This window comes from Microcaecilia unicolor, chromosome 5, assembly GCF_901765095.1.
Source record: "Microcaecilia unicolor chromosome 5, aMicUni1.1, whole genome shotgun sequence".
Lineage (NCBI taxonomy): Eukaryota > Metazoa > Chordata > Amphibia > Gymnophiona > Siphonopidae > Microcaecilia > Microcaecilia unicolor.
The window spans coordinates 248,506,465-248,534,134 of record NC_044035.1 but is presented as its reverse complement, the minus strand read 5'-3'; the positions used below and the strand labels follow the sequence as shown (position 1 = coordinate 248,534,134).

The 27,670-nt window shown below is 46.6% G+C and overlaps 1 protein-coding gene across 2 annotated transcripts in view; it reads left to right on the top strand.

Annotated features, from left to right (window-relative positions):
* The window catches only part of POU2F1 (POU class 2 homeobox 1), a 419,716-nt gene that overhangs the window by 212,005 nt on the left and 180,041 nt on the right, over positions 1-27,670 (top strand). The window lies entirely within an intron of this gene.

Sequence of the window (27,670 nt, the reverse complement as noted above, 5' to 3'; positions counted from 1 at the left end):
CATCCAAAGTAATAAATAAAATCCAGCCCCACATACACACACAAACACCAGCACCTCAGAGCCCAGACACACACATAATCATAGACAAAAACCCCAAGCCAGAAATAACTTCCCAAATGGCCATTCTAAAGGAATGGATCTTCTGCTACACAATATCAATATAGATAATGGGGATACCAGCAGCAACTCCAAACAAATGGAACAAAATACCAGTACGCTTCACAGGAAGAAGACTCTCACTAAACTACCGGAAGAGCCAAACCACTACCCAATCAACAACACAGAAGCCAGACAAACAACCAGCAGCATGAATCCAAATATGAGCAAAACACAGCAAAACAGACCACACAGACAACTACGAACTGTTAAAAGCACCAACACTAAACATGACACATATGTCCCAATACCCATAGGTTACATAAATGCGAGATCAGTAACAAATAAGACAACACTGCTAAGAGACTGGATAGAAACAGAACAACATAGAGTGCTGCTCATAACTGAAACATAGTTGCACCTCAAAGATGACCCTGCACTACTAGACTTATGTCCATCAGGATACAAAATAATACATATCAACAGAACCAAAAAGAGGAAGAGGCATATAAGTAATATACAAATCCTCCCTCACAGCAAAACCTGTCGCTGGATACACATCCTCAACACTTGAAATCCTGGCATGCAAAATCACAGACAAAACACTTAACTGACCAACTGTGCATCACACTACTGTATCACCCCTTAGGAAGCTGGACAAACACCCAAGATGATTTCCTGGACTTCATTTCAAATATCTGCACCAGTCACCCAAATGTCAAACAAATAGGCGACATAAACCTACACCTAGAAAAACAAAATGACACAAAAACCAAAACACTAATGAACTTCATAAACCAATGGAACTTTACAACAGCACCAGGAGTATAAGCACACACAAAAGGACACCAGTTAGATAGCACACAGATTAATAATCATGTAGTAACAAACCATACATTGGAAGAGTTCCCATGGTCAAACCACAAGAAGCTCACTTTCACATTACAATGGAAGAAAAATGGCAAAAAAAGAGAGCCAAGATCCCAACACACACAACCAGAGGGGGAAAGTAGACAACCACACATTCTGGACAACAGCGAAAAGTAAAAGACATACTTCAGGAAGTAGGTGAAAGCTTGGCTCTTCAACCAGGCCTTTACTGGAAGAAGTAACTAACTTGTTAGTCTCACTCACACGCACAAGGAGTGACTCAGGCTGCATGTACTGCAGCAGGACATGTTTATCCACTCCTACCCTAGCTGAGATAATATTTAACCATTTCTCCGAGGACAAGCAGGCTACTTGTTCTCACGACTGGGTTGACGTCCACGGCAGCCCCCACCAACCGGAACAAAACTTTGCGGGCGGTCCCACATGCAGGGCACGCCCACTGCGCATGCGCGGCCGTCTTCCCTCCCGTGCGTGACCGTTCCCGCTCAGTTTTTTTCTATTTCGCGCTGGAAAGAGACGTGTTATCGTCTCTCTCTCTGTCAGCCCCGGAAACAGAGTTTTTTTTCTCTTACGAACACGTTCGCATATTTCTTTCTTTCCTTTTCTTTGTGTTAAAAAAAAAATCTTGAGTCCCCTCGTCGTCTTTAGCCGCGAGGGCGCCTCGCGGCCTTGTGGCCGCGCGGTCGTTTCTTTTTCGGGTGTGCTTTTCACCGCCACCATCGACGACTTTGACTTCGCCAACGCTATTTTTTTGTCGATGTCCTCGAAAGTCCTGAGAGGATTCAAGAAGTGTGGTCGGTGCGGCCGGCAGATCTCGCAGACCGATACCCACGCTTAGTGCCTCGGGCCGGAGCATAATACCAAGCCGTGCACCTTGTGCCTCGGCTTACGGAAGCGGACACAGGTGGCGAGGCAAGTTCTTCGGGACCGTATTTTCAGAACTTGCGCCGGCCCCTCGACGTTGACGGCATCGGTGTCAATGGACGGATCTTCGGTACCGGTACCGATGTCGGCGAAATCGGCTCCGACGATGGCACCAACCCCAGGAGTACAGGTACCGTTGGCCCGCCGGCGACGGCGAGCGGGCAATGGGCCCCGGCCACTCCCTCTACCCAGGACCATCGGGACTGAGCCCTGTCAGACTCGATCCCTCGAGGTCGGGGGGGGGGGTTCTACCTCCTCTTTGTCTCTACCGCCGAGCGCCGATGACGGGCACCGAAAGAAAACCAAGAAGCACCGTCATCGCCCACGGCGCACGGAACTGCCAGCGCCAGCACCTCCAGAGGTGACTCAATGCCGAGGAAGCGGCAGTGCCGAGAGGAGCATTCCCCCTCGGTTGAAGAGGTGTCGCTGCGTCAGTCCGCGGATGCTTCGGTACCGTCTCCTGGACCCGAGCAGCTTCCGGCACCGACACGTACACCGGCCCCCCTGCCTTTCCCGACAGCGGGCCTTGACGAGTGCCTCCGAGCCATCCTTCTGGGGATTCTGGAAGGGCTGATGCGCCAGGCTCTGCCGGCACGCGCCATTGATGGAGGCGCCGGTGTGCTCTAGCCCGATGCCGCGGCCTGCGACGCCGACGCCGCTTGCGGCACCAGTGTCGACCACCACACAGGTGGAGTCTACGTCGATGGAGGGAGCTTCATCCCCGCCGGCGCGGGAGTCCACCGCTCGATGCCATCACCGGGGACATGGTTCCTCGCAGTCGAGATGGGCCCGGTTGAGGTCTGAGCTGCAAGAGCTCATGTCCGATACCGAGGAAGAGGCCTCATGGGGGGAGGAGGAGGACCCCAGATATTTTTCCTCAGAGGAGTCTGTGGGCCTTCCCTCCGACCCCACTCCTTCACTGGAGAGAAAGCTCTCGCCCCCTGAGAGCCTCTCCTTTGCCTCCTTCGTCAGGGATATGTCCATTTGCATTCCCTTTCTTGTGGTCTCTGTGGATGAGCCGAGGGCTGAGATGCTCGAGGTCCTCGACTATCCATCACCACCTAGAGAGTCTTACACGGTGCCGTTGCACAATGTCCTGAAAGAGACACTGCTTCGGAACTGGCTGAAGCCGTTATCTAACCCCACCATCCCCAAGAAAGCGGAGTCCCAATACAGGATCCACTCTGACCCAGAGTTGATGCGGCCCCAATTTCCTCATGACTCGGCGGTCGTGGACTCTGCTCTCAAGAGAGCACGGAGTTCGAGGGATACCGCCTCGGCGCTCCCGGGGCGGGAGTCTCGCACTCTGGACTCGTTTGGGAGGAAGGCCTACCAATCTTCCATGCTCATGACCCGCATCCAGTCATACCAGCTCTACACGAGCATTCACATGCGGAACAATGTGAGACAACTGGTGGACCTGGTCGACAAGCTCCCTCCGGAGCAGTCCAGGCCTTTTCAGGAGGTGGTCAGGCAGCTGAAGGCGTGCAGAAAGTTCCTGTCCAGGGGTATTTATGACACCTGTGATGTGGCATCTCGAGCTGCGGCCCAAGGTATAGTGATGCGCAGACTCTCGTGGCTGCGTGCCTCTGACCTGGACAACCGCACCCAACAACAACTGGCGGATGTCCCTTGCCGGGGGGGTTAATATTTTTGGCGAGAAGGTCGAGCAGTTGGTGGGCCAACTACATAAGCGGGAAACCGCTCTCGACAAGCTCTCCCACCGGGCACCTTCAGCATCCACCTCTGCAGGTGGACGTTTTTCCCGGGCCCGGCAGGTTGCACCCTACGCCTACAACAAGCGTAGGTACACCCAGCCGGCCCGAAGGCCTCCTCAGGCACAGGGACAGTCCCAGCGCGCTCATTCCCGTCAACAGCGTGCACCTAAGCAGCCCCCTGCGCCCTACAGCAAAAGCCAGGGACAGGCTGTTGACTGGATCCATGGGAACATAGCCGCCATCAAAGTGTCCGTACCGGACGACCTGCAGGTCGGAGGGAGGTTGAAAGTTTTTCACCAAAGGTGGCCTCTGATAACCTCCGACCAGTGGGTTCTCCAAATAGTGCGGTGCGGATACACCCTGAATTTGGCCTCCACTCCACCAAATTGCCCACCGGGAGCCCAATCCTTCAGCTCCCATCACAAGCAGGTACTTGCAGAGGAACTCTCCGCCCTTCTCAGCGCCAATGCGGTCGAGCCCGTGCCACCCGGGCAGGAAGGGCAGGGATTCTATTCCAGGTACTTCCTTGTGGAAAAGAAAACAGGGGGGATGCGCCCCATCCTAGACCTGAGAAGCCTGAACAAATACCTGGTCAAAGAGAAGTTCAGGATGCTTTCCTTGGGCACCCTTCTACCAATGATTCAGAAAGACGATTGGCTTTGTTCCCTGGATTTAAAGGATGCTTATACTCACATCCCAATACTGCCAGCTCACAGACAGTATCTCAGATTCCGTCTGGGGACACGGCACTTTCAGTATTGTGTGCTGCCCTTTGGGCTCGCCTCTGCCCCACGGGTGTTCACGAAGTGTCTCGTGGTGGTTGCGGCGTACCTACGCAAGCTGGGAGTGCACGTGTTCCCGTATCTCGACGATTGGCTGGTCAAGAACACCTTGGAGGCAGGGGCTCTCCGGTCCATGCAGTGCACTATTCACCTCCTGGAGCTGCTGGGGTTTGTGATAAATTACCCAAAGTCCAATCTCTGGAATTCATAGGAGCTCTGCTGAATTCACAGACGGCTCAGGCCTTTCTTCCCGAAGCACGGGCGCAGAATCTCCTGTCCCTCGCTTCCAAGACCAGAGCGTCTCAGCCGGTCACAGCTCGGCAGATGTTGAGACTCCTGGGTCATATGGCCTCCACGGTTCATGTGACTCCCATGGCTCGCCTTCACATGAGACCTACTCAATGGACCCTAGCTTCCTAGTGGTGTCAAGCTACCGGGAATCTAGAAGATGTCATCCGCCTGTCCCTCAGTTGCCGCAATTCGCTGCACTGGTGGACCATTCGGACCAATTTGACTCTAGGACGTCCATTCCAAATTCCGCAGCCCACGAAAGTGCTGACGACGGATGCATCTCGTCTGGGGTGGGGAGCTCATGTCGATGGGCTCCACACCCAGGGACTGTGGTCCCTCCAGGAACAAGATCTTCAGATCAACCTCCTGGAGCTCCGAGCGGTCTGGAACGCGCTGAAGGCCTTCAAAGATCGGCTGTCCTACCAAATCATCCAAATTCGGACAGACAATCAGGTTGCAATGTATTACATCAACAAGCAGGGGGGCACTGGATCTCGCCTTCTGTGTCAGGAAGCCGTCGGGATGTGGCGTTGGGCCTGCCGGTTCGGCATGCTTCTCCAAGCCATATACCTGACAGGCGTAAACAACAGTCTAGCCGACAGACTGAGCAGTCATGCAACCGCACGAGTGGTCGCTCCATTCCAGAGTGGTACGCAAGATCTTCCGAGAGTGGGACACTCCCTCGGTGGACCTTTTCGCCTCTCAGACCAACCACAAGCTGCCTCTGTTCTGTTCCAGACTACAGGCACACAGCAGACTAGCGTCAGATGCCTTTCTCCTCCATTGGGGGACCGGCCTCCTGTATGCTTATCCTCCCATACCTTTGGTGGGGAAGACCTTATTGAAGCTCAAGCAAGACCACGGCACCATGATTCTGATAGCGCCTTTTTGGCCCCGTCAAATCTGGTTCCCTCTACTTCTGGAGTTGTCCTCCGAAGAACCATGGAGATTGGAGTGTTTTCTGACTCTCATTTCGCAGAACGACGGAGCGCTTCTGTACCCCAACCTCCAGTCTCTGGCTCTCACGGCCTGGATGTTGAGGGCGTAGACTTTGCTTCGTTGGGTCTGTCTGAGGGTGTCTCCCGCGTCTTGCTTGCCTCTAGAAGGGATTCCACTAAAAAGAGTTACTTTTTCAAGTGGAGGAGGTTTGTCGTTTGGTGTGAGAGCAAGGCCCTAGAACCTCGTTCTTGTCCTGCACAGAACCTGCTTGAATACCTTCTGCACTTATCAGAGTCTGGTCTCAAGACCAACTCAGTAAGGAATCACCTTAATGCAATTAGTGCTTACCATTATCGTGTAGAGGGTAAAGCCATCTCTGGAGAGCCTTTAGTCGTTCGATTCATGAGAGGCTTGCTTTTGTCAAGGCCTCCTGTCAAGCCTCCTGCAGTGTCATGTGATCTCAACGTCGTCCTCACCCAGCTGATGAAACCTCCTTTTGAGCCGCTGAATTCATGCCATCTGAAATACTTGACCTGGAAGGTCATTTTCTTGGCGGCAGTTACTTCAGCTCGTAGAGTCGGTGAGCTTCAAGCCCTGGTAGCTCATGCTCCTTACACCAAATTTCATCATAACAGGGTAGTACTCCGCACTCACCCTAAGTTTCTGCCAAAGGTGGTGTCGGAGTTCCATCTTAACCAGTCAATTGTCTTGCCAACATTCTTTCCCAGACCGCATACCCGCCCTGCTGAACGTCAGTTGCACACATTGGACTGCAAGCGAGCGTTGGCCTTCTATCTGGAGCGGACACAGCCCCACAGACAGTCCGCCCAATTGTTTATTTCTTTCGACCCCAATAGGAAAGGGGTCGCTGTCGGGAAACGCACCATCTCCAGTTGGCTAGCAGATTACATTTCCTTCACTTACGCCCAGGCTGGGCTGACTCTTGAGCGTCATGTCACGGCTCATAGTGTCAGAGCCATGGCAGCGTCAGTGGCCCACTTGAAGTCAGCCACTATGGAAGAGATTTGCAAAGCTGCGACGTGGTCATCTGTCCACACATTCACATCACATTACTGCCTCCAGCAGGATACCCGACGCGACAGTTGGTTCGGGCAGTCGGTGCTGCAGAATCTGTTTGGGGTTTGAATCCAACTCCACCCTCCAGGACCCGTTTTTGTTCTGTTCAGGCTGCACTCTCAGTTGTTCTTCGTAGGTCAATTTCTGTTATGCCCTCGCCGTTGGTAGGCTCAATTGACCTGAGTTCTTGTTTTGAGTGAGCCTGAGAGCTAGGGATACCCCATTTGTGAGAACAAGCAGCCTGCTTGTCCTCGGAGAAAGCGAATGATACATACCTGTAGCAGGTGTTCTCCGAGGACAGCAGGCTGATTGTTCTCACCTACCCTCCCTCCTCCCCTTTGGAGTTGCGTTTTACTCATTCCTTTGCTTGTCATTCAACTGAGCGGGAACGGTCGCGCACGGGCGGGAAGACGGCCGCGCATGCACCGTGGGCGTGCCCTGCGTGCGGGACCGCCCGCGAAGTTTTGTTCCGGTTGGTGGGGGCTGCCGTGGACGTCAACCCAGTCGTGAGAACAATCAACCTGCTGTCCTCGGAGAACACCTGCTACAGGTATGTATCATTCGCTTTCTCTGACCTCATGTGTAACTTTCTTTAAATCAATCAACTTACTTTCTAACTCTTCCTACTTTCTTACCCTTCTATATGTTACATCTTTGTTTTACCCTTCGCTATCAATTATAATCTATTACGTATTATGTTGACATTGTAAATAGTATACCATGCCATACTTTGTATTGTTTTTGAATATTTTTACTGCTGCAATTGTCTATTGCTCATATTTGATCTATTATTACTGTACATCGCCTTGAGTGAATTCCTTCAAAAGGCGGTAAATAAATCTAAGTAAATAAATACCATCTGAGGATGAACACTTCATGAGAAAATGGGACACAAGTGAAAGCACATTAAACAAAATTGCTAAACTCAAAACAAAAATAAAAAACAACCACGTCCCTAGTTTAATGACAGACTACTACACATGAAGAAACTCTGCAGGAACCTTGAAAGAGCATGGGCCAAAAACAAAACAGACCAAACAAAACCCTATGGAGAAAAAACAAGACCATATACAAACAGCATAAAGAAAGCAAAAGCAGAACACTACAGAGCATATATGAACCTTGAACAGACCAACACAAAAAAAAAATATTTGAACTCATGAAGGTTATCAATAGAAATCAAACAAAATAAAACATGGAAAAGAAAAAAAAGATGATACCTTTTTTATTGGACATAACTTAATACATTTCTTGATTAGCTTTCGAAGGTTGCCCTTCTTTGTCAGATTGGAAGTAAGCAAATGTGTTAGCAGATAGTATATATAAGAGAAACATCAAAGCATTACTTTGACAGTCTGACAGAGTGGGAGGGTGCGGGTATGCATGGGGACATCAAAGCATTTCATTGATATTCTAACAGGATGGGTGTTGGTAGGTGAGAGGAGGGTAATAAACAGAGAAATACAGCTTTATGGTTTATAATGGGTTAGAAAACCCAGATCCTTATTAAGTCCTGTTTGTTGGGTGTCAAAATATTCAATCATTCTTATTTCAAAGGTCTTACGTTCCTGTATTGTTTTAAAATTACCTTTCAGTATTCTTACTGTGAAATCACTGGTGCAGTGTTCTGGTCTTGTGAATTGTTGGCCCACAGGGGTGGGGGCTTGACTGTCACCGGCTATTTTCATGTGATGTCTGTGCAGATTGAATCTTGTCTTAAGCATCTGGCCTGTTTCTCCAATATAGCATCCTTCGTTACATTTTTTACACTGAATGATATATACCACATTGGAAGATGAGCATGTAAAATAGTCCTTTATGTTGAATATTTTTCCTTTGTGAATGACTGTGGGGTCTTGTGAAATGAACTCATGAACAAACTACTGAAAACCCAGACCATATTGCAACAACGGAAACACCACCAACTGCAGATGAGCTTGCACAATACTACAAAAACAAAATAGCAAACACAAAATCAACCCTTACAAAACCACAAATAAACGTCACAGACTACCTACAAGACTGCGAAACATATGACAACCACACTGCAGCAGACAATATGGACAACTTTCAAACCACCACAACTCGACACAGTAAAGACACTATTGACAAAAGCACATGCATACTGCCTACTAGACAAATACCCCAGCTACATGATGAAAAACCTACCACACTGGTTCATCGAGCACTTCACTAAACACATCACATACATGCTTGAAAGAGGTCAATTTCCAACAGACAAAGGCGATATAGAACTCATACCCTCCCCCAAATCACAACTAGAAAGATCAGTGATATCACAAATTACAGACCAGTTGCCTCAGTACCATTACTGATCAAAGCAATGGAAGGTCTAATAACATAGCTACTAATGAAATACTTGACAAAATTCTCAATTCTTCATAACTCCCAATCAGGTTTCAGACCACGACACAGCACTGAGACAGACATAACCACTCTGATAACAAAATTCAGAAGCATAATATGCCAAGGACAAAACATATTAGTACTACAATTCGACATGTCAAGTGCATTTGACTTAGTAGACCACACTACACTTATGGCACTGCTCGACAGCATGGGAATCACTGGGCAGTGGCAACGTGGTTCAGCGGCTTCCTAAAGACCAGATCCTATATTGTAAAGATGTCCAACCAAATATCAGCATCATGGATCTCTATGTGCAGGGTACCACAGGGATCACCATTATCGCCAATACTATTTAATATTATGATGGCACAACTCCCAAGCTAAGGGGCAATGTCTCCTCATGGTTGCCTGACCTGCTCTTCTCTGGCTACATAGGCAGCCTTTGGCTTGTGCCCTCACTTGTGGGGCATTTGTTGTCCTCTGCTGTGTTTACTCCATGTACTGGATTGTGGGGTTCCTTGTTTTGGTAGCTGTGCCTTTATGCTACTTGGACTGTTTTATCTCCTTCCTGAGGCATGGCCATTTTTCCCCCCTCTGATGTGGGGCAGCTGGTGGCCTATGTCCTCATGAGCATCTAGTTGTGCGCTACTGCAGCGGCTGCCTTCGAGGCACATCGGTCATGCAGGCATGGCCTCCTTAAGGCGTCAATCCTGTGTGTCATCGGTATCCTTAGATTCCCGGTTGTCTGACCTGTTTTTCGGTCCCTTGCAGCATTGTCAGTCTTCAGCTCCCGACTGCATTCGTAGACTTCAACTTTAGCATATGGCAGCATTTGCATATCACACCTCTCTGCTCCTTTATTTATTTATTTTAGAGCACTTTTACCCCACCTTATCCCACAGGATGCAGGCTCAAAGTGACTTACAAGAGACTGGAAAGGCTAACGCCAACTTGGGGCCGTTACAGCATGGGCGATTGCCCTTCAGATTATTTAAACATGCACTATTGGCCTTTGGGCTGCTGTAGCCTTGTGGCTTGGAGTAGGTGCCGGGTGAGATACTTCCCTGGGCGCCTTGCAGGTTGCAGCTTTGTTTCTTTGCTGCTGATCAGACGAAGACAAGTTTGTGGTGCCTTCACCAACCTCTTCATGGCTGCTGTTCTGAGACCCTCCTGTTGGGGGCTATGCAGGCTGCCTGGCCTTGCTGTCAAGTTCTTGCTGTCTCGAGTGCCCTCTCTCTCCTGGGCAGATGGCGTAGTTGTGTCTTTTTTGCTTCTACAGGCGCTCTTTTGTTGCTAGCATCTCCAGCTGGGTCAGCCTCTGGCAATTCCTTTGCCAATTGTCGGCCTTTGCCTCACAGTGACAGCTTCAACTCAGCACATGGCTATGGCTGCTTGGCTAGATCGTTGCTCTATGTCGGCAGAATTGGCTCTTTCATGGTTGTTCAGCTTCTTCTATTCGTACATGTGGAGCACGGCTCCATTGTTGCCTGTACAATGTCTGTATATTGTTTGCTGTGCTGCTCGGTATTTTGGCTGCGGAGTACGGTTCTGGCTACACCTAGTGGCCTCATCACCATATCTGGCATGGTTCACTCATGCTTTGTTGGTCCCAGTCTCAATTCGGTTCCATCTTGGGATGCCGTTCCCAGTTCCTTCTCTGATTTGAATGGCTCCATATCTGAATGGGGAGCAAACATCTCCTTTTTTTTTTTCTTTGTGGAATGCAGCCCTAGTTCTGATTTACAAACACGACCACCTGTGCCTGCTGGTCGAAGCTCCTTTGTGGAGGACAATTCCATCACTGCCTCTTTTGGGCATGGTGCCATCTCGGGGTGCGAGGCAAGGTTTCATTGCAGGAAGAGGATCACCTTCCAGTTATGCCTCTTAGCTTCATCCTTGGAATTGTCTAAAGCTCCATCTCTGGATGCATAGTTGAGTTCCATCTCTGATTACGGAGTGCTGCTCCCTGCCTGGCTCTGGGGTGCAGCTCTGTCTCTGGAGGGTGCAGCTGCATCTGTGGATGAGGAGCAGTGCTCCATTCATGGAGGCAGAATTGCACCCATCGCTGAACATGCACAACAGCTTTGATGCTGTTCCATATTTGACTCTCTGAGCAGTCTCGTCCTTGTCATCTGTGACTTTCCCGCTTTGTTGGGGAATCTGTTCTAGCTGGGGAATGCGCCTCTGGTGTTCGTAGTCCACAGCTCAGCCCTTTTCTGTGTGAAATGTTGCTAGCTGGTGGTGTATTTCAGCTCATCCTATGTCTATAGGGTTCTGCTTGGTTCTGAGCTTGGGGTGCAGTATCACCCTATCCTAGGCCTAAGCCCTATTGTGCAACCAGATTCACCCCATCTTACATCAGAGTTCTCCTGTGTGCCTTCATTTTCAAACTGGATCCATCTCTGCATGGTCAACATGACACCAGTTCAGTATTTTGTTGCTTGGTTCCGTAGCTGGTTGATTCCATCGTTAATTTGAAATCCTGACAGTGTTCTGTGCAGATTCCTTGTTCGTGTCTTGGAGTCTAGGGTGACTCTTGGCACAATCCTGCCATTGTTGATTGTGATGGTATCCACATTTCTATTAATCAGCCGTTTGTTTCCTCCATCCTTCGGGAGGAAAATCATCCCGAGAGTTTCCATCGGCTGCTTTTTATTGCAGTCACTGTGGGCCATTCTGATACCTTCAGGCCACCAAATAGATGTCTGGGTGTAGTCTCCCTTCCTGCTACTGGTGGGCCCCAGTCAGGGCAATGCAACCTCATATGCAGCCATAGCTCAATAGAGTCAGGTGCCTATTGCTTGAGCGTGTGTCCTCCAGGCATGTCAGACTTCATTCTCTTCTATGAAGGTCCCCTACGTGGCCTTGTGATGCAGGTTTTCCAGACATTGTCTAGTTGATGGTTTTGGCTAGGTATAAAGTATCCTTTGAGGTGTCTGTTCTTTCTGTGGCAATCTGGTTCCCATCGTACTTGTAGACTGCTTTGCTGCATCCACAAGTCTCTGGGTTTGTCTGCTGCTAATGGCAAGGAAAGAAAAATGGTCTTACCTGATAATTTTCTTTACTTTTCTTTAGTCACAGCAGATGAATCCAGAGTCCCACGCACCCTTTCATGAAGTTGACACTATCATTTGTCTGTTTACTTTGGTTTCTTGCTGTGGCTGCTTGTGCATAGTTGACAGATTTATGCCTCATTTCTGTGAGGAGGGAAAAATGTTTGCCATTCCTTCTACTTTGCTATGAGAAATACTGACTTTTCAAGGAGCATACCTTTCTATGTTGCAGAGTTCAGTTCAGTACTCTATCTCCACCTGCTGGTAGATGGTCCCACAAGTCTCTGGATTCATCTGCTGTGACTAAAGGAAAGAAAATTATCAAGTAAGACATAATTTTGGGTTTTTTTTTTTTAAATCTAGATTTCATTTACATTTTCTTCTTAAGGGCTTCAAGCAGTGAATATTGTGCTTGTTTCATTTTTTGCTTATTTTCTTTAGCTTATTTTATTTTGATGTGTTTCCATTTTCTAAGTTTTGTTTTGGACTTAAAATCTGAATTAAAATAAAAGGGTGATCATAATAACTAAACCTGGGATTTTGTGGAATGTAAAAAGAGCAGTTTCCATTTTTAAATAAGATTTCCATTTAAGGAAACAAATATTGTCTTCCTCTTCTGTTGCCCTGGCAAGATCTGTTGCCCTGGCCTAGTGGTTAGGGTGGTGGGCTTTGGTCCTGAGGAACTGAGTTCGATTCCCACTTCAGGCACAGGCAGCTCCTTGTAACTCTGGGCAAGTCACTTAACCCTCCGTTGCCCTATGTAAGCCGCATTGGGCCTGCCATGAGTGGGAAAGCGCGGGGTACAAATGTAACAAAAAAAAAATCACTTCTTTATTGGGTTCCCAAGAAAATAACATCATTAGTGTTGGGTGTGAAATAAGAACAATTAGTTAAAGAGGTTTTATTAAATATTCTGAATATCAAAATCTGTGGCTTTCCTAGAGGTAACTTTATGATACTTATGTACAAAGTGGTCATTATATTCTCCAAGGTCAAGTGGGCTGCTTGATCTCGCATGTGGGTCGACGTCTGCGTCAGCCCAGGATCCGGCATTTTGCAAGCAAAAAATCCAAAACATTTGCCAGAGCCTTCTGGCGTGCACGACTTCCTGGCTGTTGCGTGAGCCTTCCCGCTCAGTTATTTTTTTCTCCACAGCGATGTGCAGTCGAGATTTTTTCCCGCTCTTCTCTGGCCTGGGAAGGAGTTTGTGTGGCTTTTGCCTTATTTCTTTTCTTTCTTTGTTAGAAAATTACAGTGTTTAAAAAAAAAAAAAAAAAATTCCCGTAGTTTTTCTTTATATTTTTTGGCCCTTTAAAGTTTCCTTTCTTTTTTGACACGGCCAGGTTGTTCCCTTCTTTTCATGCCCTTTTTTCTTTGAACAGGCACGATCGCGTCTTTTGATTTCGCTGAAGTCGTTTTTCCTTCCATGTCATCGAAGACACCCAGCGGCTTCAAACGTTGTACTCTGTGCAACCGGACCATCTCGGGTACCGATACCCACGCTTGGTGTATCCAGTGCCTTGGGCCCGACCATAGCCCAGCCACTTGTAGTCTGTGTCTTCGCATGAAGAAACGGAATCAAGCGTCTCGAGAGGCTCAACGAGAGAAGCTTTCTGGGGCTCGGTCCATCGACATAGGTACCGAGGGACGCATTGACGTCGGGTGCGAAGGTAATGGCTGCGCAGTGACCAACCTGTGCTGGGAGCAGTGAGGCATCGAGTGGGTCTCCACCTGTCTCGAGGCCTCCTGTTATGCAGGCTCCCTGGGACCGACTTTGTCGGACCCGGCCCCGAGGAGACGTGAAGATTCCACATCTTCCTCATCGGTAGCGAGGAGTCTCGACGGACATCGAGCGAAGGCGAAGAAGCACGGTCATCGTTCTCCTTCGACACACGGTGCCGGGAGCTCCGGGGCATCGAGGGATTCAGCACCCGAGAGGATCGCTCTCCCTCTATTCAGAAGATACCGATGCGTCAGTCTAGCAGCCCGGTACCTGCTCCTGAGCCTTGACAGATTCTGCCACCGGCTCCTTGTCTGACAGTGACTCTCAACGAGCGCATCAGGGCCTTGCTTCCAGAGCTTCTGGAAGGGTTACTGCGCCAGTCTGCTTCGGTGTCGGGGGTGCTTGCGCCTTCTGTACCGTCTGCAGCAGTATCTGGTCCTTCTCCTGTGGTGAGGTCCCCGACCACGGTACCGCCTGCCACCCAGGTCGACTCCTTTTCGACGTCAGTGGAGGAAGCTTCACCGGAGTCCAGGCGGGCGTTGACTTCTTAGCACCGCCATCGAGGACGTCGTTCCTCGGCGTTGAGGCAGGCTCAGTTTCGGACTGCTCTGAGAGATGTCTTGTCTGATACTGAAGATGAGCGTTCGTGGGAGGAAGAGGAGGATCCCAGGTACTTTTCTTCTGATGAGTCCTATGGGATTCCTTCTGAACCTTCCCCTCCACCAGAAAGGAGACTTTCTCCACCGGAGAGTCTATCCTTTACTTCCTTTAACTGGGAAATGGCTGTGGCTATTTCCTTCCCTATGGAGGTTGAGGATGAGCCCAGGGCTGAGATGCTCGAGGTCCTGGGTTATCCTTCTCCGCCTAGAGAGGCTGCAACGGCTCCTTTGCATAATGTACTCAAGGAAGTCCTTATGCAAAACAGGTCGTTCCCTCTGTCTAATCCCGTGATCCCGAAAAGAACTGAATCTCAATATCGGATCTATGGAGAGCCTGGATTGATGAAGTCTCAGCTACCTCACAATTCCATGGTGGTGGACTCCGCTCTCAAAAGAGCCAAGAGTACTAGGGACTATGCCTCGGCGCCCCCAGTCAGAGAATCTAGGACCTTGGACTCTTTTGGGAGGAAGGTGTATCAGGCCGCTATGCTCGCTGCCAAGATTCAAACATACCAGCTCTTCACGAGCATCCACTTGTGGAACTCGGTGAGGCAACTGTGTAGCTTGGTTGATGCACTCCCTCCGGAACAGGCCGAACCTTTTCGCCAAGTGGTCAGGCAGCAGAAGGCGTGTCAAATTCCTGGCCAAGGGTATGGTCGACACTTTTTTGATGTAGCATCCAGGATCGCTGCCCAAGTTATAGTGATGTGCAGACTCTCATGGCTGCGTGTCTCTGACCTGGATCATTCGGTTCAGCAGCGGATGGCGGATGTTCCTTGCCGGGGGATAACCTTTTTGGTGAGAAAGTAGAGGATCTACTTGACCAGCTCAAGAAGCACAATGATGCTATGGATTCTTTCTCCTGCCGGGCGTCTTCTGTTACTACCTCATCTAAGAGGTTTTTTGGAGGGAAGTGCTCCCTATTCCTATGCTAGGTGTAGGTACACTCCTGCTTCTCAGCAGCCTGCCCAGGCTCAGTCCCAGCGCGCTCATTCTCGTGAACAGCGTGCGTCTAAGGCCACTGCGGATCCCCAGCAAAAGCAAGGGACGGGCTTTTGACTAGCTCCAGTTCAGCATAGCCTCAATAAACGTGTCCGTACCGGACGACTTACCGGCTGGGGGGAGGTTAATGTTTTTTCACCAACGGTAGCCTCTTATAACCTCCGACCGGTAGGCTCTTCAAATTTTCCGGTTAGGATACACTCTCAATCTGGAATCCGAACATCCAAATTGCCCACCGGGAGCTCAGTCCTACAGCACCCAGCACAGGCAGGTACTTGCAGAGGAACTCTCCGCCCTTCTACAGGCCCAAGCGGTCGAACCCATTCCACCAGGGGACCATTTCTGAAAATTCTTAGTCACCAGGTATTGCAATTGGAACTTATAGTTCTTTTCCACTAGCCTCATGCAAATAAAAACAGCCATGCAGCAGAATAATCTTGAAAGATACACACGGGTGTTCCTCATAGCACGCTTCCTCTCTGTGGGTCTTATAATTGTGGAAAAAAGATTATTTTTGCGCTGAACTGTGGAACTTGGCTATGATGACTCTTGGCCAGTGGTCTTCTGGGCACTTGGTTCCCAAGCGATATACCTGCTCTAGTCGAATAGAAGAGGAGCTCTCCACCGGAGCAGAAATAGAATTGAGCCACCGTTCCAGCTCTTGGCGCAGGGATTTCTCTGGAACCGACTCTGGAATACCCACAAATCCCAATTTATCTCTGCGTGCACGGTTCTCAAAATCCTCTATCTTAGTTTGCTGTGAGTGTATCAAATCGGCCAGCTGTGAAAGTTCTGAATTATTGGCCTGTGCACCATCCTCCAAATTGGACAACCTGCATTCGAGCTCTTCAGTTCTGCGGGTCAAGTCCGATGTAAGTTCCGAAATTACAGCTTCTGTGCACAGCAGGTGCGGGGCCTGTGTTGCCATCCATTTTGTCCTCAGACTGTCTGCCGTGCTCCAGCCCTTTCTTAGGTGCCTTAGATTTCATCATGGCTAATCTAGTTAGAAATCTGTCCGTATAAAAGAATATATCCTTAGTTGCAAACGTTACACCAATTGCAAAAGTTTGACACGGATGAAAGAGGCTAGAGGAGGGACCCCCATGCAATACCAGGTTCACATGCCCGATGCTCCTCACCGCATCATGTGATCTGCAGCAGACTTTGTTTAAATGAAAAGAAAAAGATATTTGAAACTAAAAGTAACTCAACATGAAATATAACACATAATCATTAGAACAGAATTTGCAATGTCCCAATGCTATAACTCTTCACCCTGATGACAGTTCTGCATATATCGCCAGAGGCTTCCATTTTCAGTTCCATGCTGGAAAGCAGTTAAGCGCTCAGTAGCAACTCATTCTTATTTAGATGAAAAACAAAGTTCCACCAGTGTTGAACTATACCACTGAATTATCCTTCCAGTGCTGTAGTACTAATTCGATAAGAGTTGCAGAAAGGCTAGCTCCTTGCCCTGTGGCAATGCCACATGAAGTCGCAGTTTTCAAATTATAACCTTGTACATTAACAGCTTGGTAATTCTTAAAATATCACAAATGCGTGCCCACACAGTCTTAACCAGTGGAACAACATGTGCAGTAGTGTCTGACTTTTACCTGGACTAGCACATAGAATCTTGATCTCTACCTAATTTGGAGAGTTTGACTAGTGTCCATACAGGGCCATTGTACCATAATGTCATATCTTTAGAGTAATTCTCTTTTATTAACTTAGTTTCTAGCACTTGAAATGCCAGCAACATCATGTGCAATACCTCCTTCTCTTCCATCTCCCCCATTGGTTTCATATCGGCTGCTTTTGTGTTTGTGGATGGAATTTAAAGGTTTTCCTCCATATGGAACCAAGTAGGTTTGACCAGTCTATTTTCCTTAGCAAACCTTTTACAACCTTGCTGAAGCACAAAAGGTGGAATGGTAGATCCAAAAATCAGGAAACTGGACCCCTCCCAGTAACTTAGAGGCCTTTAATTTGTGCAAGGTTATTCTTGGCATTTTTTAGCTCACAAAAAAAATTTAGCCTCAATTGTTCTATTTCCTAAAATATGAATGGGGGAAGGGGATAAGAACATGCTTAAAATGTAATTTACTTCTATCATTAATCAATGGCATCTCCATATTGGTGAGCCGAAGAGAGGATTGATGGGTCATAAGAAGCAAGGCCCCTCATATAGAGCTTTCTGTTGTCATTTAGAGGATGGCACATAGAGGGATGATCTACTGGTCAGGGTAAAACGCTCTTCTAAGAGGTGGGATGAGCATTTAGTCTGGTAGTAGGGGGATGGGTAGGGTAGGGTGGGGAGGAGGCTGGTACGTGTTGGTAATGGGGGAGAAGTACTGTTGTAATACTGATATATTGTTTGCTTCTATTTTTTTGGGGGGGGGGAGGGGAGAGATATGTGATGCAGATTGATGATTGACATTAATACTAAGTCTCTTGATGAGCAACTTTTGATGCCGGATCTCTGGTACACTTTAACTGTTGGAGCTGTTTGTTTGTCTGGTCATCACTAAACCACTATTGAAAGTAAAGGTTACAAGAGGGAGGGAGATTGGGGAAGGGGTTGGGGAGAAAATGAAACTTGGCTTTGGATAGTGCATGTCTGATGATAGCAACTTCATGTTAGATTCCATGTTAGATTCCATACAAAGCTGTGTTAACTAGAATGTTATCTTATGGCTGTTGTGTTGATGCCTTAATAAAAATCGTTTAAACATAAAAAAAAAAAATGTAATTTACTTTGGAAGCAAGAATAATTTTTACCGTGTCCAATCTTTCCCACCAAGCGAGATAACAGCAGTGTCCACTTTAGAAGTCTGTTCTTTCATTATACTATTATTGATATATTCGTATCTGCTTTATCCACAGTGGTTCTACCATACCACAATCCCAAAATATTTAATAGGTTTCTTGACCATGCCAATGGATATGTTGCCACCTAGGACTTAGTGGTATGATTAAATAAGAGAAAGGCCATAGATTTGGTTCAATTAATCTTATATCCAGATAATTCTGAATATCTTCCAATGATATCAAATAAAACAAGCAGAGATATATAGGTTAGAAGAATCATGGTATCAGCCCCCGAATTCTATATATGGTGCCTAAAAATCCATGCAGAAAGTGAAGCGTATTCTATAACAATGCGCATAACTTAATTGGTTAACTAGCTAATCAGTGCTGTTAATTGGATGTTAACAAGCAATTATCAGCACTGATGGGCATTAATTGAGATTTACATGCACAACTCGTCAAGTCTATAATGTGGTACGCCTAAATTCTAAGTCACGTGGAGAGGCATAATCGAAAGGGACGCCCAAGTTTTGCTGAGGATGTCCTCGCAAAACATCCCAATGGAGGGGCGGGGAAACCCGTATTATTGAAACAAGATGGACGTCCATCTTTCGTTTCGATAATACGGTCAGGGACGCCCAAATCTTGAAATTTAGGTCGTCCTTAGAGATGGTCGTCCCTAGACTTGGTCGTTTCTGATTTTCGGCGATAATGGAAACAAGGATGCCCATCTCAGAAACGACTAAGTGCAAGCCCTTTGGTCATGGGAAGAGCCAGCATTAGTATTGCACTGTTACCCCTGACATGCCAGAACACCAATCGGGCACCCTAGGGGGCACTGCAGTGGACTTCATAAATTGCTCCCAGGTATAACTCCCTTACCTTTTGTGCTGAGCCCCCCCAAACCCACTCCCCACAACTGTACACCACTACCATTGCCCTTACGGGTGAAGGGGGGCACCTAGATGTGGGTACAGTGGGTTTGTGGTGGGTTTTGGAGGGCTCACATTTACCACCACAAGTGTAACAGGTAGGGGGGGATGGGCCTGGGCCCGCCTGCTTGAAGTGCACTGTGCACTCTAAAACTGCTCCAGGGACCTGAATAATGCTGTGATGGACCGGAGTATGACATTTGAGGCTGGCACAAAATATTTTTAAAGAATTTTGTTTTGAGGGTGGGAGGGGGGGTTAGTGACCACTGGGGGAGTAATGGGAGGTCATCCCTGATTCTCTCTGGTGGTCATCTGATCAGTTCGGGCACCTTTTTGTGCCTTGGTCGTAAGAAAAACAGGACCAAGTAAAGTCATCCAAGTGCTTGTCAGGGATGCCCTTTTTTTTTTCCCATTATGGGGAAAAGGATAGTGATAGGAGTGTACTACCGTCCGCCTGGCCAGGACGAACAGACGGATGCGGAAATGTTAAAGGAAATCAGGGACGCAAACAAACTGGGCAACACAATAATAATGGGGGATTTCAATTACCCGCATATAGACTGGGTTAATGTAACATTTGTACACGCAAGGGACATAAGATTTCTTGATGAAATCAAGGACAGCTTCATGGAACAGCTAGTTCAGGAGCCGACGAGAAGGAAAAATACTAGACTTAGTCCTTAGTGGTGCTCATGATCTAGTGCAGGGGGTAACGATACGAGGGCCGCTTGATAACAGTGATCATAATATGATCGGTTTTGATATTGGCATTGAAGGAAGTGAAACTAGGAAATCAAGTACGCTAGCGTTTAACTATAGAAAAGGTGATTACGACAAAATGAGAAAAATGGTGAAAAAAAGACTGAAAGGAGCAGCTCGCAGAGTAAAAAACTTGCATCAGGCGTGGATGCTGTTTAAAAACACCATCCTGGAGGTTCAGGACAAATATATTCCACGTATTAGAAAAAAGGGAAAAAAGACTAAACGTCAGCTGGCGTGGCTAAACAGTAAGATAAAGGAAATCATTAGAGCCAAAAAACAATCCTTCAGAAAGTGGAGAAGAGAACCAACTGAAAGTAACAGGATAGATCATAAGGAATGCCAAGCCAAATGCAAAGCGGAGATAAGGAGGGCAAAAAAGGACTTTGAGAAGAAATTAGCGTTGGAAGCAAAAATACATAGTAAAAATTTTTTTAGATATATTAAAAGCAGGAAACCGGCCAAAGAGTCGGTTGGGCCGCTGGACGAAAATGGTGTTAAAGGGGCGATCAAGGAGGACAAAGCCGTAGCGGAGAAATTAAATGAATTCTTTGCTTCGGTCTTCACCGAGGAGGATTTGGGGGGGACACCGGTGCCGGAAAGAATATTTGAAGCGGGGGAGTCGGAGAAACTAAACAAATTCTCTGTAACCTTGGAGGATGTAATGGGTCAGTTCAGCAAGCTGAAGAGTAGTAAATCACTGGGACCTGATGGTATTCATCCCAGAGTATTAATAGAACTAAAAAATGAACTTGCGGAGCTACTGTTAGAAATATGCAATCTGTCCCTAAAATCGAGTGTAGTACCGGAAGACTGGAGGGTAGCCAATGTTACTCCGATTTTTAAGAAGGGTTCCAGAGGAGATCCGGGAAATTATAGACCGGTGAGTCTGACGTCGGTGCCGGGCAAGATGGTGGAGGCTATTATTAAGAATAAAATTGCAGAGCATATACAAAAACATGGACTGATGAGACAAAGTCAGCACGGATTTAGTGAAGGGAAGTCTTGCCTCACCAATCTAATGCATTTTTTTGAGGGGGTAAGCAAACATGTGGACAATGGGGAGCCGGTTGATATTGTATATCTGGATTTTCAGAAGGCGTTTGACAAAGTGCCGCACGAAAGACTCCTGAAGAAATTGCAGAGTCATGGAATCGGAGGTAGGGTATTATTATGGATTAAGAACTGGTTGAAAGATAGGAAGCAGAGAGTAGGATTGCGTGGCCAGTATTCTCAGTGGAGGAGGGTAGTTAGTGGGGTCCCGCAGGGGTCTGTGCTGGGTCCGTTGCTTTTTAATGTATTTATAAATGACCTAGAGATGGGAATAACTAGTGAGGTAATTAAATTCGCCGATGACACAAAATTATTCAGGGTCGTCAAGTCGCAGGAGGAATGTGAACGATTACAGGAGGACCTTGCGAGACTGGGAGAATGGGCGTGCAAGTGGCAGATGAAGTTCAATGTTGACAAGTGCAAAGTGATGCATGTGGGTAAGAGGAACCCGAATTATAGCTACGTCTTGCAAGGTTCCGCGTTAGGAGTTACGGATCAAGAAAGGGATCTGGGTGTCGTCGTCGATGATACGCTGAAACCTTCTGCTCAGTGTGCTGCTGCGGCTAGGAAAGCGAATAGAATGTTGGGTGTTATTAGGAAGGGTGTGGAGTCCAGGTGTGCGGATGTTATAATGCCGTTGTATCGCTCCATGGTGCGACCGCACCTGGAGTATTGTGTTCAGTACTGGTCTCCGTATCTCAAAAAAGATATAGTAGAATTGGAAAAGGTACAGCGAAGGGCGACGAAAATGATAGTGGGGATGGGACGACTTTCCTATGAAGAGAGGCTGAGAAGGCTAGGGCTTTTCAGCTTGGAGAAGAGACGGCTGAGGGGAGATATGATAGAAGTGTATAAAATAATGAGTGGAATGGATCGGGTGGATGTGAAGCGACTGTTCACGCTATCCAAAAATACTAGGACTAGAGGGCATGAGTTGAAGCTACAGTGTGGTAAATTTAAAACGAATCGGAGAAAATTTTTCTTCACCCAACGTGTAATTAGACTCTGGAATTCGTTGCCGGAGAACGTGGTACGGGCGGTTAGCTTGACGGAGTTTAAAAAGGGGTTAGATAGATTCCTAAAGGACAAGTCCATAGACCGCTATTAAATGGACTTGGAAAAATTCCGCATTTTTAGGTATAACTTGTCTGGAATGTTTTTACGTTTGGGGAGCGTGCCAGGTGCCCTTGACCTGGATTGGCCACTGTCGGTGACAGGATGCTGGGCTAGATGGACCTTTGGTCTTTCCCAGTATGGCACTACTTATGTACTTATGAGGACATCCATGTGTTAGGCTATGCCTCCGACACGCCCCCTTGAACTTTGGCCATCCCTGCGATGGAAAGAAGTTGTGGATGTCCAAAATTGGCTTTCGATTATACCAATTTGGACGACCCTGTGAGAAGGACGCCCATCTTCCGATTTGTTGAAAGATGGGCGTTCTTCTCTTTCAAAAATAAGCCTGATAGTTCAAAAGGGGGCGGGTCATGGGCATTTCTAAAATCTATGCACGTTATTATAGAATACACCTGATGGTGTCAGGATTTACACCAAGTAAAACATGGCGTAAATGGCCGTGGCTAAATTTGGTTGCGTTGAGAGATGCTTGGCATATTCTATATATGGAGAAATTGAGGCCTATTCCATAAAATGTAGGCATACTTTAGGGAATATGCCTAGGCGTATTTAGAATCTAGCCCCATCTGCATAAATAGAAAGCTTTCATCCTACTGTATGGGATTGAAACAATTCTATTCTGTAATCCTGTGCTATTGCTATGGCAGGACATAGCTAGATTGAACAGTAAAGGGGTCAAAGGACTCCCTGCCTGGGTTTTCTAGCCAACTTGAAAGATTTGGATTGTTTGCCACAACTGGCAAGCAGTCTACAACTTTAACAATGGCAATAAAGTTGGGGCTGAGATCAAACCATTCTAAGACCCGAAATAAAATCTCCCACTCTGTCAAATCAAGTGCTTTTTCGGTTTCATAAGGAGATGCCCAAAAGAGGCCTCTTCTGAGTCAGAGATCCAGTTACAGTTTTTCAGAAAAGTCTGTCATTATCTGCCATATCTCTATCCATCATAAAGCCATTTTGGTCAGGATGAGCAAGTGTAACACTCCCCAAAGCCAGGTGTCTTAATACCTTAGCATAGATCTAACAGTTTATATTAATAAGTGAAATAGTTCTATCATTGGTAGCTAAGAGAGGATCTCTATCCAGGCTTGGTTAGGAGAACAATTCAGGCTTTGGTGAAGGAGCAAGAATTGGTCTCTTAGGTCAACAAACTTCACAAAAAATGAGTCTTGGGGAGAAATACATCTGAATTCTTGTAAAACTCAATGGTAAAACTGACAGATCCTGGCGATTTGGGGGAGAGGGGAGAGACAAAGTTTTAATAGCTTGGAGAACCTCATTGGGAGGGAGAAATACATCTGAATTCTTGTTAAACTCAATGGTAAAACTGACAGGTCCTGGCGATTTCGGGGGGGGGGGGGGGCAAAGTTTTAATAGCTTGGAGAACCTCATGGGGGGTTATTTCTTTATCCAGAAATGTCATTTAAGAAGCGGTGATAGACAGGCAATCCAACCAAACAAGAAAAGCATCTATCGCATCTTTTGATGGAGAACACTCTGAGGAACATACCAGCATCTGTAGTATCCTGAGTGCCATTAGATCGTAACACAATAGATGACGGCAGATAAAGACCTGCATGTTCCATCAGTTTGTCCATCATAAGCATACTTAATCTTGAGCTGTCCTTGCCATTTTTAGGGCACAGACTGTACAGGTCTACCCTGCACGGTCTTAGCTTTTAACTACTAGAGTTGCTGTTGAAGCCTGCTCCAGCCCAATCACATCTATCTAGCCATAATCAGGAGACAGACCGTAGAAGTATGCCTAGCACTTGACTTGCTTCCCAACTACTGGATTTGCTGCTTAAGCATAGCTAAATTGTTTTTTTATTTCATTCTCTCTTCATCTTATGAATCTTAATAAGGAAGTTATCCTTTTTCTGTCCTTTTTCTCCTTAAGGTATTTTGCCAAAAGGTCCTCTAATTTTATTGCCCTCTTCATAGTTATAGGTCTTTTGGTTAAATAATACTGAGCCCGTTTGCTTGCCGAGTTGAATTTTATATCGGTATCATAGCTTCCGTAATTGTAAAAGGATAGAGACGTCAAGGGCTTTTATTTCTGTGTCCAACTGAAGTATTTCTTGTGCCCTCTCCCACTTTATATAGATGGAATATGCCAAAATTTCCCTTCTAACTGTGGCTTTAGAGGCTTCCCAACAGATCTGGGTAGATGTGTCGGTCGGTAAGTTTTCTTCAAGATAATGATGACAAACTTGTGTAGTGTGAATTTTTTAAAATTCAAATTCTACAGAAACCCTGCATTAAAGTGCCCTAAACATATTTTCAAGCCAGTCTCTGGATATTGCAATGTTAGTGATCGCTGCATCATATAAGAAAACTATGCTGTTCATTACAATGTGCAACACCAATGGAACCAAACGATTGGAGATTAAAAAATAATTCAGGAGTGAGAGTAATGAGAGAGGAAGTAGTACGTAAAAATCGTTTATGGTCATGCAGTGTAACCTCCAGGGATCCAAGAGCCCTAGACTCTGTCTACTAGACAACAGGGTCTGTCTAGCACCTGGGGGTCGATAATGTCATCTGGGATTGATGATACAACATGGTGCCTTGTGACAGATTGCAATCTCCAGCAGGTAGAAGAGAGAACCCCTCAAATCTCAACAATAGCTCTTGCTGTCCTTGAAAAAACTCTGGGCTGTCTGCAGTAGGGGCATAAATGGTACATGGCAAGTATTTATGGAGTTCCAAAAGAAAATGGAGGTTTGCCCGCCTGCCCTCCCAATCAGAGGCTTGCATTAAGATGGTGAGAGAGAACAATTTATTCACTAGTAGTATTACACCATTCAGAGTAAAGTCACTTATTTCATTTCCTAACCCTGATAACTTAATGTACTCTTGGTAAGAAATGTGAGTCTCCTGTAAGAGCATAAAATCTGGAATGAATTGTTTCAAATAAATTAAAGCTTTCTTCCTCTTCATAGGATTATTGAGACCCTTTATATTTAAAGAGGCAATTTTAAAAGATTGAATCATTTTATATTGAAACTCTTTTAGCAGAGGAGGAAAACCAAAGGGAGTCTCAGCCACTGCCCACATACAGTTTTGTAATTTTCATGTTCTATCATGGAAATATGCAAAATTTCAATGGTTATAGCATTTAAACAGCATGCTAGCAATAAAAATACATAGAACTGCATCAAGCAGCCTAACATCAAGAAAAGTGAAATTGTGTGCCAAAGGTTCAATACCCAAGGCTAGCCCAGAAGTAGTGCATGAAAAGATCCGGTCAGCTATGTAACATATACACAAACAATAACAAAACTCCAAAAAAACTGGCATTAAGGTTCTTTTGTGTCCCAAAGGTAACACCACTCAGTCAAAGCAGATTACCCTTCTCCAGCATTCTGCTCTTCACGAGAGATTAATAGTCTGTAATACAATGATCGAGTGCCACAGTGCATTGGTCAGTGTGTTCCTGTAATAACTTTGATCACAGCAGGACACAATATGTAAGTAGGAAGCGGTGACAGGCAAAGTTCCAGAGGACCAAGATGATGATTTTAACTGTGATTCAGACCGCTTTCCCTCTTGCCACACCCAAGTTGGAAATGATGCAAGCTAATGGCTCTGCCCTGCGTTCATTTCTGTAGCACTTGGAGCTGAAGTTTTCTCCAAAACTGTAACTGAGGAAAACCGCTGAGGTAACTTTCAACACTCCATATTACCATGGATGGAAGTTACATGTCCATTCTTGCTCCTTGGTCCTCAAAGAAGCAAGTCATATTGTGCAGAGTGGCATGCATTGTGGCAGGAAAAAAAAAACAAGCCATATTTAGCTTTGACTTAAGTTGCAGTCTAAGATCTGGAAAGATTAGGTTTTTTTTCCCCCTCGCCTCATACATTACTGATGCCTTAAGGTAAACCATCTGAAGGATATCCATTACCTGTGGATAGCAAAGCACCTTTAGTTTGATGGGACTTGGATACTGAGCGCTGGCTTGTATTTTTGCAGGGAAATAGTACATTGTTTCAAAGAGAGCTGAAAATTGTATGTTCAGTAGCAACTTTAGCAAGTGCTCCATATAGGCCACTATTGGCCCCTTTTGCTATGCCCAGTACCTGAAGATTATTCCAGATGTGATTAACATCTCCCTCTCCATGATGAAATATTTCCTGACATTACTCCCTAAGTCTACCACACTGCAAATTCAATTTAAGTCCTCTAGTTTAGTTTTACCACTTTTCTATCTCTGGAAAATATTTGTTTGTAGAATTGATATCATTCAAATATTTAAATGTCTGTATCATATCTCCTCTATCCCTATTTTCTTCTAGGGTATGATGTGCTTGATTAAATTTCTTTGGTGAAGTTTCTGTCCATAAGTTTTAGTTCTTATGTATTACATTGTATGATTTTTTTTTTTTTTTGTTATGAATGTTTTTATGTATACTGCCTTGAAATTAAATGAAAAATGCTGACATGTGACTGATTAAGGTGGTGAATTTAAACCTAAAAAGGAGTCATAATTGCAGCATTGGATAGTGGACTAATGGATAAGATGATTCATAGCTAGTATAGGAAAAATGGTAAGTACAGACAAATGAAGATTTTGTAATAATAAGTTAGAAATGGTCACACACCTCATCGCTGGGAACCTCTAGCTAGTCAGGTTTTCATGATATCCCCAATGAGCACCTCCCTCACTGCAATGCAGAGCGCTCTCTCTAATGTTTATTGTGGATATCCTGAAAATCTGACTGGCTGGGAGTTCCCCCAGTACAGGTTTGGGAACCACAGAAAGACACAGTAAAGTAGGATATCTCATCTAATGAAACAATGTAAACACCATAATCTACTATTATAAAAAGCACCTCCAACATTCTGAAGCTGACTCCATGGCAGTGAAGGGTTTGTAGGGTTCGTGCTGGCTGTTTCCATGTCCTGTCTTGACGTTTGCGTGCTTCCTGGTTCGTCACAAGCAGCAGTGACCAACCACAGGATAGCAGTACGAGGCACACCAACGTACCCTCAATCCGCGCCCAACGTCGCCGACATCAACACTGCCGGTACTGCCACCGCTACCACCCCCCTGCAAGCCACTTGCTGCCTCCCTGACAACCCCCTTCCCAGACACACAACGCTCTCCCCCTGGGTCCGCAGCCAACGTCGCCACCGCTTCCACCCCTCCACCCAACCCCCACCCCCGAGGTCACTGCCACCAGGCTGGGCCCCCTGCATTGAAATTGCAGTCTCAACTCCGTGAAAGCAGCACTGCAGGCAGCAGAATGCCTCCCTTCGGCCCTCCTTGCGTCCCGCCCTCGTGGAAGTTGCATCAGATGAGGGCGGGACACGGAGGGAAGGAGGCCCAAAGGGAGGCATTCTGCTGCTTGCAGCGCTGGTTTCACAGAGGTGAGACTGCGATTTCAATGCAGAGGGCAGACGGTCGACGACGGAGGGTGGGTGGGACTGCGGCGCCAGGCCCCCCTTG